Raw genomic sequence first — 15,656 nt, forward strand, 5'->3', positions numbered from 1 at the left:
GGCGGCGAGGCGGAGCCCGGCGGTCAGGGGAGGTGACGAGGACCGGAGCCCCCCCTTCGCCGCACAGCAGCCGCACGTGTGACAGGACCGGCGGTGCGGGCACGACGGACCCGCGAACCGCCAGTCCTTACACAAAGTTAGGCACAAACCTGCGGTAGTACCTGGTTATTCCTAAAAAGGCTCTCACCTGTTTTTTTTGTTAAAGGTCTAGGCCATGCCTGTATGGCCTCTACCTTGTTGACCTGGGGTTTTATGATGCCATCGCCAATAACATAGCCAAGGTACTTGGCTTCCTCCAGGGCTAGTGCCCATTTTCCGGGGTTTAAGGTTAAACCCGCCCCTTTTATGGCATCCATGACCGCCTGTACCTTCCCAAGGTGACTCTCCCAATCGGTACTATAGACTACGACATCGTCTAGGCAGAATAGTTATGGTGAGACCTCAAAATCCGATCCATTAACCTTTGAAAGGTAGCAGACGCGCCATGTAAAGCAAATGGCATGTCTTTGTACTGAAACAAGCCCTCTGAGATTGAGAAGGCCGTTTTCTCTTTGGCCTTGTCAGTCAGAGGTATTTGCCAGTAACCTTTAGTAAGGTCAAGTGTGGTGATATATCTGGCATTACCCAGTCTCTCAATTAATTAATCAACCTTGGGAATGGGATATGCATCAAATTTTGAGATTTCGTTTAACTTCCTGAAATCATTGCAAAACCTCCAAGTACTGTCTGGTTTGAGGACTAACACAATGGGGCTTGACCACTCCCTTTTTGACTCCTCTATCACTCCTAATTCCAGCATGCGTTTAACCTCAGCAGAAACTGCTTCCCTACATGCTTCTGGAATCCTATATGGTTTTAAGTTTAGCTTCATCCCGGGTTCAGTTATGATATCATGTGTTATGACGTGTGTACGACCGGGCCAGTCAGAGAATTTGTCTCTGCTTCTTTGTAGGAACTCTTTTGCCTCCTGCCGTTGGCACACCACTCTAACATCAGGCAGGGAGGGCTGCAGCCCACCCCTCCCAATGCTTGAGGTAGCCAAGGCTTCTCAATCCTTCCAGAGCTTTATTAAATTAACATGGTACACCTGATACGACTTCCTTTTCCCCGGCTGATGCACTCTATAGTTTACGTTGCCTACCATCTCAACGATTTCGTAGGGACCCTGCCATCCCCACAAGTCCCAGAATAGAGGAAAATCACGCCCCAATATCATGCTGTGCATCAATCCTTTGACAACACCTACATCATAGGTCACAGTTCCAATGTGAGTTTCAAAGTTACACTGTGCCATAGGATACACCCTTGTATCACCATGTACACACACCACACTTATGTGCTTACCCGGTATGAGGCCCTCTGCTATCAGGCTAGCATGCACTAAGGTGACCAGGCTACCTGAGTCCAGTAGAACCTCCACAGAATGGTGGTTTACATTTATGCGACACAGTTGTGGCTCTGTCTCCAATCTCTGTGAGGCACCGCAAATGCGGCGTGCAAACAAGGATCAGCGCCAAGCACCGTCACACTCCATAGACTCATTGGTCACAGGGCACCAAGCCAATACATGCCTAAGCCTCTGGCATCTCCAGCACCTCAAAGGCTCTGGTTTCCTCTGCTTAGCAAACACGTTGGCCCCTCCGGTGGCCCGACCTTCTTCTGGCCATGTCACAGCTTTCCTCCAGCATCTTGTGGTCTCCTACCCTGTGTAGGCCTGATTCTCAGAGCGGGGGTCTGGACAAAATGGACGTCTCAGAGGCAGTTCCCAGTCGCAGTGTAGCAGTCGACCAGATCCACCAGCTGGTTAGCATCCCTGGGTCCTCCATGGCCAACCCAGCGCCGGCAGGGCACGGGTACACCGATCCACCATGACCCTATTGACCATCTGGGCGGGTGTGCAAACGTCCTTCCTCAAGGTCAGATGCTTTAGGAGGACATCCGCCAGCCTGTCCATCCACGGCAGCAGCTCCTCCATGGCTGGGGTTGGTGCCTGCATTGCCACTGCAGACTTCACACAGAACATTCAGCAGGTGCTATGCCGTTGCCCTTAGGAGTTTCAGATTGATGCCTACATCCGAGCACCATATATAACAGTTCTCCAGGGGGTGAGAGCGACAACGATACACTGGACTCCAAAGTTCATCAAAACTCACTTTTAGTCTTTATTCTGGCATGTGCTCCAGGCCATAAAACACAACAACACAAAGTCTGTGCAGTATAACAGAAAAGTCTTTTCAAGCTAGCAGAGGCACCACGCAGGGTGCTCAGGTCTACACAACATCATAAATGAAAAAGCTGCACCATGCCAGGTGCTTAGAGGCTTCCTCCTCAGGATGTCAGGCACTGACTCCCTGGGATCTGCAGCCTTTTACACCCCAGTAACGAGGTCAGTGCCTGTAGCTGCTGCCATGTCTTCTTCCAGCACATATTGGTGACATGTTAGTCAATCGCACTCATGTCAAGCCGGGCTGTGGGGTGGAACACAACGTGCGTTCCACTCATAGACACCTAGAGTCAACATAATGATGCATGATAGTGTGACGCGTGTCCACATCTGTGTGTCACACATGGGCACGTGATATTGGTGTGGTGACGTGTATTAACGTAATGATGCATGAAGACGTGTCTCGTATCTAAATCTACGTGCCACGTATGGGGATGTGGTATTGGCGTAGTGACGTGTACTAGTGTAACGCACTCATGTGGCCTAAATATTTCCCTTTGATGGGAAATCTTAGGATGGAGCGCATTTGCGTTCCAACCATAAAAGACATATTGTCGGTATGGATGTGGCATGTAATATAACATAGCACTACCTGTTCTCATAACCACAGGCTATATCAATAGGTTTGATGAAAACCTGTAGGATTAGTAATATTAAAAAATATGAATAAATATATATGTAGATGAAATATTAGATAAAGAATAGTGAAATGAACCTTTATTTAAAAAAAAATATATATATTATGCATAAGATGTATCAATTATATACTATTAACTGTTTGAAATAGATATAATAAAATATTATAACAATATTAAGATTAGCTTAAAAATTAATTTATATCTTCTCAAGAGTCTCGTTGAGACCATGAGGGTATAATGTATTAAAATGGAAAATATAGAACATTTCTTTGGCTCTTAATCTAGAAAATTCGCCCTTGGGAATTTGTTTGACCGAAGTGATTTTGATACAGGAGGGGTCTGAATTATAATATGTTAAAAATATTTAGAAACACTATGTTTTAAAAAGCTTCTTTTAATATTAAACCTGTGTTGGTTAATACGATTATGTAATGAATTTATTGTACAGCCGATATAACGCCTATTGCATGGGCATTCAATTAGGTAAATCACATTTTCAGAACTACAATTTAAGTTAGTATGCGTCACTATGCAAATACTACATCCCTATATGTGGCACGTAGATTTAGATACGAGTCACGTCTTCACACATAATTTCGTTAATACACGTCACCACGCCAATATCACGTGCCCGTTTGTGACACACAGACACGGACACGCGTTGCACATCATGCGTCATTACGTTGACTCCACGAGTCTATGAGTGGAACACACATTGCGTTCCACCCCACAGCCCGACTTGACGAGAGTGCGATTGACTAACACGTCACGAATATGCACCAGAGGAAGAAGACGTGGCTAGAACGGGGCGATAGGTAATTGTTACTTTGTGTATATACATGTGTTTGTTTTTTTTTTAATTGTTGTACTTGAAAAAGGCCTATGTTGTTGAAGGTCCAAACACATTGTACAAATAAAACTGTGGAATACGGAACATCTCTGCCCATTGCGATTTCTACATGCCTTCCAGGATTGGGGGTGCCTGGAATTGGGCACCCCTGTGAAGTTCTTTGCTTGACTATTCTCTCTTTGTCTATTATACTGCTGGAGCGCTGAGAGTTTTTTCTCCTTTGTACCTTCAATTTAAAAATCAAATATTCACTTTTGAGCAAGTGACCCAATCTATTGGGGTGGTTAACTGTAAACTGTTCTAAAGGTGTTAAAGATGAGACTGGGATTTGAGTGATGGTGAAAGAAAAAGTGATGTGACATACTGTGTAATAAAAATGCCGATTTACTCTTACTTCAGTGTGTGTTCAGTCTATCCCTTAACTGCTGTGAGGTGCTCACATATTGGTCTTTACAAGGACACTCCAACATGTAGATCACATAGGCCAATGCAGAATTTATGAAAGTCTTGATGTGGAAAGATTCCTGATATATACTAAATGCAAATGATTTTCGTCTATTTTGGATGATGCTGTATGTTGAACATTTCCTTAAATGACAGCAAAAAGGACCTATTAGGGCTCAGTCAGATAAGCAAATTTTTCACGCATGTATAGGCGCGTTTTCAAAACGGATCTACAAGGGCTCGGTCAGACGAGCGGAGATACATGCATTTTTTTTTCCGCGCGGAAAAAAAATGCATCGCATGCGGAAAGGAATCTGCATGGTGATCTCCATTGCCACACATATGTTCTATCTTTGATAGGTGCGGATTCTTGCCAGCACACGCAGTGCATTTTTTTTTCCATGTGGAAAAACGCGCAGATCTCCGCTCATCTGACCGAGCCCTCAGAACCAATGCGTTCTAGTGAAAGTGGTCACAAGCCCCTTTTTTAAAAGCAGAAAAAAATTGCTCCTACAAAAGATAGGACATGTGAGTGCAAATGCACCCAGTCACGTGATTTTTTTCTACACGCGATGTGCAATTTTTTTCCCACATGTGAAAAATTTGTTTGTCTGACTGAGCCCTGATAGAAGTAAATGGCAGACTTTTTTGTACTGTATTTTTCTTTATTATTTTCAAGCAAGTGGGGGCTAAAACATTTTTAAGTTGGGTTCTTTTAAAAGTTATAGTAGGTCTTATGGGGAATTTTATCTAAAATGAATTTTCATGATATGACTAAGGGCAATATGTTTGCTAAAACATGTAGACTGTAGCTGTCACATTTCTGGTGATTTTTACATATTTCTAAATTAAACATGCAATATTTTCTACTACACAGATGCTAGAATTTTACAATCTTTTTGAGATTATAATTGTATGGCCTACACCTTTTCAAAGGTGAGCTTGTTATGGAACTTGACTATCTAAAATCTTATAATGGACATACACAAAATAGTGAATTACTGGTCACAACCAGTCACCTCAGCCATACACATAGCATTTCAAACAAGAAATCAATTAAAATTTTAACATTACAGGAGAGTATTCTGAAGTCACCCTACACATAAAAAATTGTTATATACTGACTGGACAAAATGTGTTGTTTGTCTGATTGTTATCCAGTATTTATGGGTGACTTATGAGACTTCATTCAACCAACTGGAGAGCAGTTTATTAAAGGGGTTGTCCCGCGGCAGCAAGTGGGTCTATACACTTCTGTATGGCCATATTAATGCACTTTGTAATGTACATTGTGCATTAATTATGAGCCATACAGAAGTTATCAAAAGTTATTCACTTACCTGCTCCGTTGCTGGCGTCCTCTTCTCCATGGTTGCCGTCTAATTTTCGCCGTCTAATGGGGCTCCGTGTAGCTCGGTGTAGCTCCGCCCCGTCACGTGCCGATTCCAGCCAATCAGGAGGCTGGAATCGGCAATGGACCGCACAGAAGCCCTGCGGTCCACCGAGGGAGAAGATGCCGGCGGCCATCTTCAGCAGGTAAGTAAGAAGTCACCGGAGCGCGGGGATTCAGGTAAGCGCTGTCCGGTGTTCTTTTTTAACCCCTGCATCGGGGTTGTCTCGCGCCGAACGGGGGGGGGGGGGGGGTTGAAAAAAAAAAAAACCCGTTTCGGCGCGGGACAACCCCTTTAAGTGTTTATTAGAGATGAGCGAGCACCAAAATGCTCGGGTGCTCGTTACTCGAGCCAAACTTTTCACGATGCTCGAGGGTTCATTTCGAGTAACGAACCCCATTGAAGTCAATGGGCGACCCGAGCATTTTTGTATATCGCCGATGCTCGCTAAGGTTTTCGTTTGTGAAAATCTGGGAAATTCAAGAAAGTGATGGGAACGACACAGAAACGGATAGGGCACGTGAGGGGCTACATGTTGGGCTGCATCTCAAGTTCCCAGGTCCCACTATTAAGCCACAATAGCAGCAAGAGTGAGCCCCCCCCCCTCCCAACAATTTTTACTTCTGAAAAACACTCATTAGCAAGGCATACCTTAGCTAAGCACCACACTATCTCCAACAAAGCACAATCACTGTCTGCATGACACTCCGCTGCCACTTCTCCAGGGTTACATGCTGCCCAACACGCCCCCCCCCCCCGCACGACCCAGTGTCCACAGCGCACACCAAAGTGTCCCTACGCAGCCTTCAGCTGCCCTCATGCCACACGCTGGCCTCATAGCCACACCACCCTCATGTCTATTTATAAGTGCGTCTGCCATGAGGAGGAACCGTAGGCACACACTGCAGAGGGTTGGCAGGGCCAGGCAGCGACCCTCTTTAAAAGGGGCGGGGCAATAGCCCACAATGCTGTACAGAAGCAATGAGAAATCCAATCCTGTGCCACCTCCATCAGGAGCTGCACATGTGGGCATAGCAATGGGGAACCCATGTGCCACACACTATTCATTCTGTCAAGGTGTCTGCATGCCCCAGTCAGACCGGGGTTTTTTATAAATAGTCACAGGCACGTACAACTCCGCAATGGGAATTCCGTGTGCACCCACAGCATGGGTGGCTCCCTGGAACCCACCGGCTGTACATAAATGTATCCCATTGCAGTGCCCTGGACAGCAAAGCTAACGTCAGATTAAATGCAGGTGGGCTTCGGCCCACACTGCATGCCCCAACCTGACCGGGGGTTTTTAATTCATAGACACAGGCAGGTACAAATCCCCAATGTGAAGTCCCTGTGGACCGACAGCATGGGTGGCTCCCTGGAACCCACCGGCGGTACATAAATAAATCACATTGCAGTGCCCAGCACAGCTGAGGTAACGTCAGGTTTAATGCAGGTGGGCTTCGGCCCAAACTGCATGCCCCAGTCAGACTGGGGTTCTTTATAAGTGGACACAAGCAGTTACAACTCCGTGTGGACCGACAGCATGGGTGGGTCCCAGGAAGCCACCAGCGGTACATAAATATATCCCATTGCAGTGCCCTGGACAGCAAAGCTAACGTCAGATTACATGCAGGTGGGCTTCGGCCCACACTGCATGCCCCAACCTGACCGGGGGTTTTTAATTCATAGACACAGGCAGGTACAAATCCCCAATGTGAAGTCCCTGTGGACCCACAGCATGGGTGGCTCCCTGGAACCCACCGGCGGTACATAAATAAATCCCATTGAAGTGCCCAGCACAGCTGAGGTAACGTCAGGTTTAATGCAGGTGGGCTTCGGCCCACACTGCATGCCCCAGTCAGACTGGGGTTCTTTATAAGTGGACACATGCAGTTACAACTCCGTGTGGACCGACAGCATGGGTGGGTCCCAGGACGCCACCGGCGGTACATAAATATATCCCATTGCAGTGCCCTGGACAGCAAAGCTAACGTCAGATTACATGCATGTGGGCTTCGGCCCACACTGCATGCCTCAACCTGACCGGGGTTTTTAATTCATAGACACAGGCAGGTACAAATCCCCAATGTGAAGTCCCTGTGGACCGACAGCATGGGTGGGTCCCAGGAAGCCACCGGCGGTACATAAATAAATCCCATTGCAGTGCCCAGCACAGCTAAGGTAACGTCAGGTTTAATGCAGGTGGGCTTCGGCCCACACTGCATGCCCCAGTCAGACTGGGGTTCTTTATAAGTAGATACATCCAGTTACAACTCCGTGTGGACCGACAGCATAGGTAGGTCCCAGGAAGCCACCAACGGTACATAAATATATCCCATTGCATTGCCCAGCACAGCTGAGGTAACGTCCGATTAAATGCAGGTGGTCTTCGGCCCACACTGCATGCCCCAGTCTGACCGGTGTTTTTAATACATAGACACTGGCAGGTACAAATCCCTAATGTGAAGTCCCTGTGGACCCACAGCATGGGTGGCTCCCTGGAACCCATCGGCGGTACATAAATGTATCCCATTGCAGTGCCCTGCTCAGTAGAGCTAACGTCACATACAATACAGGTGTGCTTTGGCACACAGTGCATGCCCCAGTCAGAGTGGTAATATGTACCTTAACAGTAACCGCGTTGGCGACTGCGGACCTAGTAGCGCGGTTTTATTTAGTTGGTTTTCGGAATGTGGCCAGGATTAAGTGGGCCGTGGCGGGGGGGATGGTGGGGGGGCTCTCTTGTTGTGTCGGTAAAGGTGAAATTCTTGGCCTGCCACCAGACGGACCAATGCAAAGGTATTTGCCAAGAATGTTTTCATTGTTGGAGGAGGAGAGGGATGTTTTTGAGACACTACGTGTCCTCTCCACGTGTCCGTGGTTATATGCACCTTAACAGTAACCGCGTTGGTGGGAAATGGCCTCGCCACCATCATGTCTTTGGGAAGCCTCCGTTTCCACACCCCAGTGACATAGCATTAGCAGCGCTATCAGTAGTAGTAGCAGTCCAGACAGGCCCCAGTAACATATCACTAGCAGCAGTATACGGGGAGCACAGTCTTAGTTCCATTCAGTAATAGTAGCACTGAAGACAGGCCCCAGTAACAATTCCGAAGCAGCAGTATAGGGGGAGCACAGTATTAGTTCCATTTCAGTAGTAATAGCAGTCAAGACAGGCCACAGTAACATTCCCGTTGCAGCAGTTTAGGGAGATAACAGTCTCTTTCACATTTCAGTAGTTGCAGTATAGACAAGGGCCCAGTTACATTTATGTAGCAAAAGTGTAGGCCAACCCCACACACCTTGCTGTAGCATGAGTGCAGGCGAAGCCCATAAAAATTACTAGGATTACACTGTAGGCGAGGGCCCAAAAAAATTGGTGTACCAACAGTACTAATGTACCTCAGAAAAATTGCCCATGCCCAACCAAGAGGGCAGGTGAAACCCATTAATCGCTTTGGTTAATGTGGCTTAATTTGTAACTAGGCCTGGAGGCAGCCCAGTTAAAATAAAAATTGGTTCAGGTGCAAGTTTCAACGCTTTAATGAGAATTGAAACGTATAAACATTGTTTACAAAAGTAATATGACTGAGCCTTGTGGGCCTAAGAAAAATTGCCCGTTCGGCGTGATTACGTGAGGTTTCAGGAGGAGGAGCAGGAGGAGGAGGATGAATATAATACACAGATTGATGAAGCTAAAAGGTCCCCGTTTTTTATGGTGATAGAGAACAACGCTTCCATCCGCGGGTGCAGCCTACGTATTGTTTAGGTACCGCTGCTGTCCGCTGGTGGAGAAGAGAAGTCTGGGGAAATCCAGGCTTTGTTCATCTTTATGAGTGTAAGCCTGTTGGCACTGTCAGTTGACAGGCGGGTACACTTATCCGTGATGATTCCCCCAGCCGCACTAAACACCCTCTCTGACAAGACGCTAGCTGCAGGACAAGCAAGCACCTCCAGGGCATACAGCGCGAGTTCAGGCCACGTGTCCAGCTTCGACACCCAGTAGTTGTAGGGAGCAGAGGCGTCACGGAGGACGGTCGTGCGATCGGCTACGTACTCCCTCACCATCCTTTTACAGTGCTCCCGCCGACTCAGCCTTGACTGGGGAGCGGTGACACAGTCTTGCTGGTGAGCTTTAAAGCTGGCAAAGGCCTTGGAGAGTGTTCCCCTGCCTGTGCTGTACATGCTGCCTGATCTCCGCGCCTCCCCTGCTACCTGGCCCTCGGAACTGCGCCTTCTGCCACTACCGGTCGGATGGGAATTTTACCATCAGTTTGTCCGCCAGGGTCCTGTGGTATAGCATCACTCTTGAACCCCTTTCCTCTTCGAGTATGAGAGTGGAAAGGTTCTCCTTATACCGTGGGTCGAGCAGTGTGTACACCCAGTAATCCGTAGTGGCCAGAATGCGTGTAGCGCGAGGGTCACGAGAAAGGCATCCTAACATGAAGTCAGCCATGTGTGCCAGGGTACCTGTATGCAACACATGGCTGTCCTCACTAGGAAGATCACTTACAGGATCCTCCTCCTCAGGCCATACACGCTGAAAAGATGACAGGCAAGCAGCATGGGTACCCTCAGCAGTGGGCCAAGCTGTCTCTTCCCCCTCCTCCTCATGCTCCTCCCCCTCCTCCTCCTCCTCCTCTGGCCATACACGCTGAAAGGATGACAGGCAAGCAGCATGTGTACCCTCAGCAGTGGGCCAAGCTGTCTCTTCCCCCTCCTCCTCATGCTCCTCCCCCTCCTGCTCCTCCTCCTCTGGCCATACACGCTGAAAGGATGACAGGCAAGCAGCATGTGTACCCTCAGCAGTGGGCCAAGCTGTCTCTTCCCCCTCCTCCTCATGCTCCTCCCCCTCCTCCTCCTCCTCCTCCTCAACGCGCTGAGATATAGACATGAGGGTGCTCTGACTATCCAGCGACATACTGTCTTCCCCCGCCTCCGTTTCCGAGCGCAAAGCGTCTGCCTTTATGCTTTGCAGGGAACTTCTCAAGAGGCATAGCAGAGGAATGGTGATGCTAATGATTGCAGCATCCTCGCTCACCATCTGGGTAGACTCCTCAAAGTTTCCAAGGACCTGGCAGATGTCTGCCAACCAGGCCCACTCTTCTGTAAAGAATTGAGGGGGCTGACTCCCACTACGCTGCCCATGTTGGAGTTGGTATTCCACTATAGCTCTATGCTGCTCATAGAGCCTGGCCAACATGTGGAGCGTAGAGTTCCACCGTGTGGGCACGTCGCACAGCAGTTGGTGCACTGGCAGATTAAACCGATGTTGCAGGGTCTGCAGGGTGGCAGCGTCCGTGTGGGACTTGCGGAAATGTGCGCTGACCCGGCGCACCTTTCCGAGCAGGTCTGACAAGCGTGGGTAGCTTTTCAGAAAGCCCTGAACCACCAAATTAAAGACGTGGGCTAGACATGGCACGTGCGTGAGGCTGCCGAGCTGCAGAGCCGCCACCAGGTTACGGCCATTGTCACACACGACCATGCCCGGTTGGAGGCTCAGCGGCGAAAGCCAGCGGTCGGTCTGCTCTGTCAGACCCTGCAGCAGTTCGTGGGCCGTGTGCCTCTTCTCTCCTAAGCTGAGTAGTTTCAGCACGGCCTGCTGACGCTTGGCCACCGCAGTGCTGCCAAGCCGCGCGACACCGACTGCTGGCGACGTGCTGCTGCTGACACATCTTGATTGCGAGACAGAGGTTGTGTAGGAGGAGGAGGAGGGTGGTTTAGTGGAGGAAGCATACACCGCCGCAGATACCAGCACTGAGCTAGGGCCCGCAATTCTGGGGGTGGGTAGGACGTGAGCGGTCGCAGGCTCTGACTCGGTCCCAGCCTCCACTAAATTCACCCAATGTGCCGTCAGGGAGATATAGTGGTCCTGCCCGCTTGTGCTTGTCCACGTGTCCGTTGTTAAATGGACCTTGGCAGTAACCGCGTTGGTGAGGGCGCGTACAATGTTGCTGGAGGCGTGGTCGTGCAGGGCTGGGACGGCACATCGGGAAAAGTAGTGGCGACTGGGAACCGAGTAGCGCGGGGCCGGCGCCATCATGTTTTTGAAAGCCTCCGTTTCCACAGGCCTATACGGCAGCATCTCCAGGCTGATCAATTTGGCTATGTGCACGTTTAACGCTTGAGCGTGCGGGTGCGTGGCAGCGTACTTGCGCTTGCGCTCAAACTGTTGCGCTAGCGACGGCTGGACGCTGCGCTGAGAGACATTGCTGGATGGGGCCGAGGACAGCGGAGGTGAGGGTGTGAGTGCAGGCCGGGAGACGGTCGTGCCTGTGTCCTGAGAGGGAGGTTGGATCTCAGTGGCAGGTTGGGGCACAGGGGGAGAGGCAGTGGTGCAAACCGGAGGCCGTGAACGGCCTTCATCCCACCTTGTGTGGTGCTTGGTCATCATATGTCTGCGCATGCTGGTGGTGGTGAGGCTGGTGGTGGTGGCTCCACGGCTGATCTGGCACGACAAACCTTGCACACCACAGTTCAGCGGTCGTCTGCACTCTCAGTGAAAAGCTGCCACACCTTTGAGCACCTCGGCCTCTGCAGGGTGGCATGGCACGAGGGGCCGCTTTGGGAAACAGTTGGTGGATTATTCGGTCTGGCCCTGCCTCTACCCCTGGCCACCGCACTGCCTCTTCCAACCTGCCCTGCTGCTGCACTTGCCTCCCCCTCTGAAGACCTGTCCTCAGTAGGCTTAGCAAACCAGGTGGGGTCAGTCACCTCATCATCCAGCTGCTCTTCCTCTGAATCCTCTGTGCGCTCCTCCCTCGGACTTACTGAAATTACTACTACCTGACTGATAGACAACTGTGTCTCATCGTCATTGTCCTCCTCACCCACTGAAAGCTCTTGAGACAGTTGCCGGAAGTCCCCAGCCTCATCCCCCGGACCCCGGGAACTGTCCAAAGGTTGGGCATCGGTCACGACAAACTCCTCCGGTGGGAGAGGAACCATTGCTGCCCATTCTGGGCAGGGGCCCGAGAACAGTTCCTGGGAGTCTGCCCGCTCCTCAGAATGTGTCATTTTAATGGAGTGAGGAGGCTGGGAGGAAGGAGGAGCAGCAGTCAGAGGATTCAGAGTTGCAGCAGTGGACGGCGTAGAAGTCTGGGTGGTCGATAGATTGCTGGATGCACTTTCTGCCATCCATGACAGGACCTGCTCACACTGCTCAGTTTCTAATAAAGGTCTACCACGTGGACCCATAAATTGTGAGATGAATCTGGGGACACCAGAAACTTGCCTCTCTCCTAATCCCGCAGCAGTCGGCTGCGATACACCTGGATCAGGAGCTCGGCCTGTGCCCACACCCTGACTTGGGCCTCCGCGTCCTCGCCCGCATCTACGTCCTCTAGGCCTACCCCTACCCCTCAGCATGGTGTATTACGAGTAGAGCAGAAACAGAACGCTGTAATTAAATGTGCCGCTTATTGGCCTGTGGTTGGAGGCTGACTTCGCTTACGGAATGCACAGCAGAGCCAGGAAACAATGTTGCGCACGCCTGTAGTGAGACGTAGGTGCGTATGACTGAGCTAGTGGAATTCACAGCGCAGAAGCAGTCAAGTGGCCAAAGGCCAGTGGTAGGCCTTAAGTATTTTGCTTCTATTTTTTAAATGGTGAGCTGAAATACCAGACAGACCCTGTATGCAGCACATATTATGTATACTGTTTCCCTCTGGTGCTATGACGGCGGTGATGTAACGGGCACAGCAGAGCCAGGAAACAATTTTGCGCACGCCTGTAGTGAGACGTAGGTGCGTATGACTGAGCTAGTGTAATTCACAGCGCAGAAGCAGTCAAGTGGCCAAAGGCCAGTGGTAGGCCTTAAGTATTTTGCTTCTATTTTTTTAAATGGTGAGCTGAAACACCAGACAGACCCTGTATGCAGCGTATATTATGTATACTGTTTCCCTCTGGCGGTATGACGGCGGTGATGTAACGGGCACAGCAGAGCCAGAAAACAATTATGTGCAAGCCTGCTGTAACGCTTAGCTGCGTATTAATCATGACTACTACCCCCAGCAGACACGCAGTACACTGAAGAGGGTCACAGGCAGCCCAAATATAGTATTTTTCCCCAATTTTTTTGAAAAAGCCCACTACCTATATAGACAGTATATCTCTTTCACCTTTCCCACTGTCCCTGCCTCACCAGTACTGCCCCTACACTCTGTAAAATGACTGCAGACTGAGGACGCAATGGTCTGCACGCCCGATATACAAAAAAAAGAAAATTGTGCAATACTGCTAAAAGCAGCCTCAACAGTACTGCACATGGTCAGATGTGGCCCTAAGAAGGACCGTTGGGGTTCTTGAAGACTAAAATAACACCTAACACTCTCCCTATAGCAGCAGCAGCATCAGCAGCACTTTCCCTGATCTCTGTCAGCATGCATCTGTGGCGAGCCGCGGGCGGGGCAGATTTTAATACTCGGGTGTCACCTGATCTCCCCAGCCACTCACTGCAGGGGGGTGGTATAGGGCTGGAACGTCACAGGAGGAAGTTGTAATGCCTTCCCTGTCTTTCTATTGGCCAGAAAAGCGCGCTAACGTCTCAGAGAAGAAAGTGAAAGTAACTCGAACATCGCGTGGTGCTAGCCTCTAGTAACGAGCATCTCGAACACCCTAATACTCGAACGAGCATCAAGCTCAGACGAGTACGCTCGCTCATCTCTAGTGTTTATCTATTATGATGGTAAACAAAAGTTCTTATCACAATAGTAACACCAATATCAATGGATATAAATTCATTTACATTCAGTTATAATGAGGTTCATGTTAGGCAAGAAAATAAATAGGGAAACACTATTAGGAATTTTCTGCATTCAGTTACTTAAAAATTCAAAATGCCCATATTGCGTTCACTAAGTTTATTTTCTTCCATGAACACCATTTTCTGCAGTAGCCAACACTTTATACTATCTGTCAAGAAGCATTCTCGCTTTTCAGCTCCCATTGGTGGAAATGTTGAAAGCAGAATTTAATGGGAACAGCTGAGGCATTAATGACATATCTCCTACAAGTACCAACAGTGAAGGAATTCAGCAACAGTCAGACTGCTACTGTGTAATGGGCACATAACTGTATGTATACCGTATGATATACGTTTGTAGTGAGGATTTCCAAGATTTAACTTGTGTATCTGCTGACTGATTATGTTAACAATATGGCAAATATCTCTTGAATAGTCTGTTGTCAAATGATTGATTTATAAACTGAAGTACAATGTCGGTATGGGTAAACATGTACCATCAGAAATTGTTCAGCTTCTAGCTTCAAGTGTTTGTCTTTTGTTTCAAGCCTTCTTCCATGCTATACTTGGCAACAGGGTCAAAATGTTACACTAGAAAACCAGGGGATTGGTCCATAGGCCCAGGGTCTGATAGAATAATAGTCCCCAAAGATCTAAGAGATGCAATCCAGATTTGAAGCAGATTTTGGAGCCAACCACTTGTTACAATATTTAGACTCAATTTCTTATGAGTTGATTGACCAAATATATTATCGGACTGCATATGCTGTGTGTACAATAATAACAGCAAAGTTTATTATACAATTAAAAGTGGACATGTACATGTTTTGTGTAGATGGAGTTAGTCCCTTCAGAATGATTTGCTCAAGATTTGCCAAAGAACCCTCAGTCCACCACTGGCTAGCAATAGACATGAAATGTTGGTCAAATAATGGCAACTTCTTCTGACTCCTTTCTAAACATGTGGTGGGAGAGGAACAAGCTTATCTTTTGTGGAAACAACAGTTTAGAATGTTGAAATCCCACATGCCAGATACTTCTTTCCTTTGAATCTCTTTCCTTTAATAATGGTTATGTCAGGAGGTCCTTACACACATTAGATTATCAGTTATAATTGCCTGGTTTCTCCAACTTTGCTCTAATGTATATGGCCAGCTTTTGGCCTCAGTGATGCACAAGAGTTGGGTATTTCAATGGAATTTGGTGTTACTAAATGTGAGTAGTCTTTAATTCTGCATTAACACTTCTTCATCTAGATTCTTATGGAAAATAACGCATTCCTTGAGCTAATGACAACAGAAGCAAATACAGAGCTACGGCAATAAAATGTAGGCTACATAATAAGATCTAATTACATTGATATAAT

General features: G+C 48.4%; 1 protein-coding gene across 1 annotated transcript in view; it reads left to right on the top strand.

The window, feature by feature from the left end:
* Positions 1–14,614: 14,614 nt before the first annotated feature.
* Positions 14,615–15,656, top strand: part of KY (kyphoscoliosis peptidase) — a 99,185-nt gene continuing 98,143 nt past the window's right edge. The window contains exon 1 of the mRNA XM_066598093.1: positions 14,615–14,621. The gene's annotated coding sequence lies outside the window, so the exon portion shown is untranslated. The remainder of the gene's footprint in view (positions 14,622–15,656) is intronic.

Source organism: Eleutherodactylus coqui, chromosome 1 (assembly GCF_035609145.1).
Source record: "Eleutherodactylus coqui strain aEleCoq1 chromosome 1, aEleCoq1.hap1, whole genome shotgun sequence".
Lineage (NCBI taxonomy): Eukaryota > Metazoa > Chordata > Amphibia > Anura > Eleutherodactylidae > Eleutherodactylus > Eleutherodactylus coqui.